This window comes from Monodon monoceros, unplaced genomic scaffold (genome assembly GCF_005190385.1).
Source record: "Monodon monoceros isolate NGI ecotype Baffin Bay Population unplaced genomic scaffold, NGI_Narwhal_1 Super_Scaffold_16, whole genome shotgun sequence".
Taxonomy (NCBI): domain Eukaryota; kingdom Metazoa; phylum Chordata; class Mammalia; order Artiodactyla; family Monodontidae; genus Monodon; species Monodon monoceros.
Window position 1 is genome coordinate 36,468,466 of NW_021703772.1, and position 6,821 is coordinate 36,475,286.

The following is a 6,821-nucleotide window of genomic DNA, read 5'->3' on the forward strand; positions in this document are numbered from 1 at the left end:
AGATAACATATGCTTATCTAACATGTATTTTTATATCACTGAAGCTAAAATAAAATGTCCTTTTTATTGGGTAAGTTTGGCCTGCTGTATGTGTACACTGCAGTGCAATTTAAAAAATACTGTAATTATAATTTCAGAACTTCAGAATCTGAATAGGTGCCAGTGTTCTCTCCTTTTTTTATATAGGAGAAAAAATCCTTTGAAAATCTTTTGAAGCTTGGACAAAAATTCCATAGCTATATTCTTAGTATCACTCTGTAGAGTCTTCACGATTCAGATGATACAAGGGAAGAGCTTCAGTGCAACCTTTTAGAGAAGACATTCCAGCTCTCATGATCTCATCAACCAGGAGAATGTTGGTGGCGATCACAATGCAGGAATGAAGAAGCTGTTTCTTTATGCAATAGATATCCCATATGCCTACTTCTGTTGTTACCATTGGCTCACCTGTGTTGAAGTCCACACGCACGAGTTGACCTGATTCTGAATGTTCTGCTTGAACTTTAACTAGAGTTTCCTGAAAGTCAAAACCAGAGTTCTGAGCAAGAACCTTGGGAATAATGAGCAATGCATCAGCACATGCTTGAACTCCAAGTTGGGCCCTGCCCTTTACACTGGGCTTGTATTTAATCAGGGCTTCTGCCATTGCCACTTCCACTGCACCAGCACCTGGAACTACACAGCCATCATCAATAGCATTTTTAACCGGCCTCAAGCCATCTCTTATTGCATCTTTGATTTGAGTAAGAGTGTGCTTTTTTGGTCCTTTGATCAACAATGTGACTGAGCAAGGATTGTTACATTTCTCAATAAAGGTGAACTTCTCTTCTCCCAATGTATATTCATAGACAAGTCCTGCATGTCCCAAACAATCAGGATTTAGGTCATCAAGAGAATTTAGGGCTACCCCACTACAAGCAAGAGTCAGCCTTTCCATATTTCTTCTTTTAGCTCTGCAAAGAGCTACTATGCCTTCTTCTGCAAGAGCATCTAAGGAAAAGGTGTCAATTCCCTTTTGATTAATAACAACAAATCCTTCATCAACATCACCACAGAATTTCTTTTTCAGGTCTGTTATTTTTTTAACTCTGTCTTCAATGAATTTTCTTTCAGCTTTCACTAGTTTCTCTCTCTCCTCTGTACTCTTGTAAAAAAAAGCCAGAATTCACTTGTTTTTTCATATTCTAATGACACGTTGCATGTGAGGATGTACGCATCTTCTGTTCTCTTTTTCGTATCAGGATGCCATGCCCCATGGTCCAAAACAAGACCTCTGATTAAGCTTCTATTGTTTTCAGATTTAGGTTTCATCTCCATGATCTCAACCATGAAGAGGTCAATAGGTTCATCTTGTTTTTTAAGGGCTAAAATGGAGTCCACTACAGCCTCTGTTAAGACATCAGTAAGTTCAGCATGAACTTTAGTACATAGAGATGTTCTGGCCACGTCTATGGTGTTTCCCTTTCCATCCCTTTGCTTACTTTGACTTGTTCCAAAAACTGAAGTGCCTTTTCTTTTGCACCTTCAAATCCTTCTGTAATTATTCTGGGGCAAAGACCTTCAGAAATGTAGTGATCTGCCTGCTTCAGGAGCTCTCCCATGATTAGGACATTGGAAGTGGTACCATCACCAGTTATGTCATTCTGGGCTGTTGCTAATTTGGCTGTTAAGAAGGTTGTTGCGTGTTGAATTTGCATTTCATGAAGCAGCACATTTCCATCTTTAGTGAGCTTGAAGTCTCCAGCACCAGAAACAAGCATCTTCATGGTGCCCTTAGGCCCCAAGTTGGTCCTCAGCACATCCTGCAGCCCCCGGCCACGCTGACGTTGACCGCCAATACCGCCTAGGCTCAGGCCACCTCGGCCTTGGGGTTCAGGGTCTTCATGGCTGCCATAGCTGACCCAGCAGAAGAAAATGAGGGAACCGGAAAGCCCAGAGCCAGTTCGGCATGGCCTGCCATCCTTGTAATTTTACACTGCTCTTTTTTTGTTTGTTTGTTTCAGTCTCCTACTTTCATGAGAGAGATTTCCTCTCACACAGAGACCTGACTCTAGGAACCCGGGACTGGCATGGCAGAAGCCTATACTTCACTTCGTGGAATTGTGGGCTTTTTATTAGAGCAAATGTTCTTAACTTGGGAACCATTACTTTAGGAGCTTCATTGTTCTCAGGTCAAGAGAACATGCTTAAAAAATGCTTGAGGACTCAAAGAGATTTTGTTTATCTGGGTTAGAGCAAAACTGAACAAGTGTTATTTTATTAAAGGTAGCTGCCATGTGCGATTTAAACCATTATTGATGAACTTTTAAAATTCTGTTACGTGAAAATAGATTGTTTTATCTCACTAACTTTGGATCAGTCTTTTACCCACACATAATTTTATATCATCATGCATTGGTCATTTGAAAATATTGGCTACCGAGTTATGCAGATCTTCCAAATGTTGACACATTTTATAATACAAGCTATTTTAAAAATACTATTTATTAGTATCACCTTTGAGCTCAGAAAATTCTTCAGGTATTGGGAAGCTATTAGGCTCACAGCGGCCTATATAAGTCTTCTAAAATTTTCATTTTTGCTTGAAAGCTCAAATTTTACCTTTGGTGACAAATACTTTCAGTTTTTATTCCTCGAAACAATAAGCTCCCTTTGCTCATTTGTGAGAAAATGTCTGGCAAATACCTAAACTATGGTTTGAATACTAGTTTGGTGGTCAGTCATTCCTTCAAGTAAAAATAAAAGTTTTAATAAAAAAGAAGCGATTAGTTCAGCTCACAGCTCAAACACTCATGCCTTTCCTCAGAGCAACCGTTGTACTGTACTTCAGTATGTAGCAGAAGTGCTGTATGTGTACTTCCTGTTTCACACACAGAATGTGACTCAGGTTTGAGATCTAAAAAAAATTAATTACTTTTATTGCTTCCTCAAGGACTTTAAGTGAAACTGTCATGTTTAAATGGCAAGTGCATAGCAGTGAAGAATAAAATGACTAATAAAGAATACAATGAATACAATGACAGCTTGGTGCCACTGCCTTGATTCATCCTAAGATGCCAGTGGTTTTATCCATCATTACTTTTGTGTCAACAGTGCACCTGTTGACACAGAGAAAATAGTAAATAATCTCTGAGTGTATTTACGAAAATAGGTTTACCTCTTGTATGTCCTATAAAGTCTTGGGGACCTCCAAGCATATACAGACCACAATTTGAGATCTTCTGCTCTAGAACACCAATGGGTAGATGCAAGTGTATATGTGTATAGACTGATTGTATATATAGGTTTGTATATTTACCTTCGGGCAATGTTCAAAGCCTTCATCACATTGTTAGAGGATGTAATGTGACCTAGCTGTTTTTCAAATGAAGAAATACGGCTTAAAAAGATTGCCATTTGGCCAAAGTCACACAGATTTGTGTGTGTGACATGGTAGATTCAGGACACCATTTTATTTATTTTTGCCCCTGAAGTCCATATTCTCAACCTCTATGCTAACCATAGCATTAGGCATTTTGAGAAATGGTACAGGAATACAAGAATGGTAAAATGCAGTAGGTGGCCCCAAGAAGTTTACAATCCATAAAGGAAGATGAGGCAGATAAATAAATTTAAAACACAAATAGCATAAAAATGGTAGATAACATTAATCTAAAGTATTGGGAGGCTTCGGAAAAGGCAGTCCCATCAAATTTTCGAGACCAAGAAAGACTTGGTGATCTTGAAAGGAAGATGGCATTTGGGATGATCTGATGGATGGTAGGGTTTTACAGAGTAGAGGAGATTGTTATAGATAGAAGCAATGGCATAAACAAAGGCAGGAAGCCAGGAAATTGAGGGCTGTGTGTGGGAAACCATGAGTAATCTAGTTCAGCTGGAGTGTCTGGGAATCATATACAAATGAACTTAGTAAAATGTGTTGGAATCAGAGGGCCATATGCCAAACTAAAGAGTTATATAAGATTCATGTTTCCATGGAGCCATTGAGAGATTTTTGAATAGAGTTTGGTTATAACTGGGCTGTTGTTTTGGTACATTCTTGGGACACTATTACTCACTGAGCAGTAATTATTTAATAACAGAACACTTTAAATTGAAAGAGTTTATGAGGAACGATTTATTATCATTGTTAAGAAAGAATGATCAAAAGAATTATTTCCTTTATCTGGTAAAAAAAACAAAAAAAGATGAATGAACTGTCTTTAGAGTGTAGGTTTCTATTGATGCTTGAAAAACATATTCACTTGCATAGTCATTTCCTGCTTATCACTGGATCAATACAATGGAACAATTATTAGTATTTCTCAAAATGGTTTCTATTCTTATTGTTCGGTCCATACTAAAGATGTGACATGACAAATGTAAAAGGAGCATCAACTAAGGCTTCTCTTCAGTCTGCTCACTCCAATTTGAACTATTAAAACATGTTTAAATTATCTTGGAAAGAGTAAATGAAGCCTCAGTATAAACCATAACACAGAAGATAATGACTTAATGAAAGCAGGAGTCCCACATTCCTGTTCTGAAGAAAGACCTTCTCTAACTACAGGACTTCCTGGGCTCCTACTGCCAAATGCCGGTTGCTCCATACCTGTATTCTGAGATTGTTTGCTTGCCTCTGAGGGCCTCACAGAGCCATTAGTTGCCCATCAAATGTCTTGTACTTCAGATGAGTGAGGCTTATGAATATGCAGCTCTCCCATAAACCCCAGTCTGTAAAGATTCACATAAATTTCATCTTTCATCTGGAAACCAGTATTCCACTGGCTGAGTACTGTTGCTACCACTACCGGTACTAGTACCACTGCTACACTGCTGGTGGCTACGTATTGAGTACTAAGTACTAAGCTTGTGCTAAATGCTTTATATGCAATCATCTGAGATTGGTTTATTTCCTTGATTTTTTACACAAGAAAACGGAAGCTTAAGAGTTAAAAGTGTTTTCCCAAATGTACACAGCTAGTCAAGCGACGGTCTGTCTACAAAGATCCATGTCGTGGCCCTCGTCCCTCACCTAGCTAATGCCTGCTTATCCACAAGCCTCAATTTAAATGCTATTGCCTCAGAAGACTTGTCTGACCCACTAGACTTAACTAAATTATCTTTCTATAAATTTATGTATCTCCCTTACTTAACTTTTTAAACACCACTTTCATATTATATCAATACTTACTTGTTTAATATCTGCCTTTACTGCCAGACTCAAAATTCCTTTAAGGGTACAGACAGTATCTTTCTAGCTCTCTTCAGTATCCCTTTGATTGAAATGATGAATTGACTTACCCTAAATTATTTACAGTACTCGTGCTGTTGGAATGCTCCTGTCGAAAGGATGATACTAGCTGGAAAGATATCACATTTCAGATACTATTACCATTAATGCCTCAAGAGCCTTTTATCTCATCTCTTAGACCAAGAAAGATGGCATTACAGGGCAGGTAAGTTTCAGTGAGGCAGAAGAGGAAGTAACTGCTCAAGAGCACTGGAATTGGTTGGGCACCTGACCTGGGGACCCTAAGCAATGGGAATTCATAATGAAAGTCCTGGGCATCCGCGGTCAGAGACCCCAAAACAAAACTGGAAAAATAGACATAAGATAGCAACACGTGTGTTTTTTCAGCTGTATCTACCTTCCCCCAAAACTTTGGTCATCCTTCTCTCACAACGGTGGCTCTGGGTATGGTTCTTAGCATAAGTAAGGCTAAGCTTGGAATAACCAGTGGGCAGAGGAGAAATTTGAAGATGGTCTACTTGGAACACTTTTTCCTCAGTGGTTAGCAAGGTGCCTTTGATCAGTGTATATTTGTTGACAGAGTGATTGAAACGTCCTGAGACCCACTGATTGGCAAAAGGTTTCCGTCTCCTTTCATGGATATTATTACTTAATTTGGTTTCTTTAGATTTAGTAAAGTGAGTTTGTGAGTTTATGTCTTTTAGAAATTAGTGTATGCAACTGAAGTCATAAAATAATACTCACTGTTAATGTGTAAAAGGCAAACTGATTAAACTCTTCTTTAAAAGTGCTGGTTGACACATGCAAAATTGATTTCATGACCTACTAATGGATTGCAAAACTCTTCCTTGTAAATTTATTTTTAAATACATACCACACCCATACAGACATACATTTCTGCATATACTGGGTCAGTATGTACAAGGGTTACTTGTCTTACCATCCCAGGCAGAATAGTTTGAAAGCTACTGTTCTAAATCAATGCTGAATTCTCTTTCCCAGTCCTTGCTTGGAAACATCTTGTATACCCTGTGCTGCAAACCGTCTCAGTCAGGTCCCCAAGCCCATTTGTAACCTGGAGGCAGATCTCCCTTTTGCGGAAATTGCAGGATTTCTGCACATATTGTTGATGGGGAGGTCTGTCTCGCTCAGAGGCATCCAGAAGATCAACAGATATTTCCTTTTCTGGAAAACTACTCCAGGGTGTGGAGAGGCAGGGGATGAGTTTTTTTTAACTGACTTGGATGGCAACTCTTTCTTCCTCCCTTCCTTTTTTTGTTTTTTTTTTGACAAATTTATTTATTTATTTATTATTTATTTTTGGCTGCACTGTGTCTTTGTTGCTGCACACAGGCTTTCTCTAGTTGCGGTGAGCGAGGGCTGCTCTTTGGTGAGGTGCATGGGCTTCTCATTGCAGTGGCTTCTCTTGTTATGGAGCACGGGCTCTAGGGTGCGCAGGCTTTGGTAGTTGTGGCACGTGGTCTCAGTAGTTGTGGCTTGTGGGCTCTAGAGCGCAGGCTTAGTAGTTGTGGTGCAAGGGCTTAGTTGCTCCGCGGCATGTGGGATCTTCCTGGACCAGGGTTTGAAC

The 6,821-nt window shown here is 39.3% G+C and overlaps 1 pseudogene; it reads right to left on the reverse strand.

Annotated features, from left to right (window-relative positions):
- Positions 1-250: 250 nt before the first annotated feature.
- On the reverse strand, positions 251-1,894 carry LOC114896555 (annotated as a pseudogene).
- Positions 1,895-6,821: the final 4,927 nt, after the last annotated feature.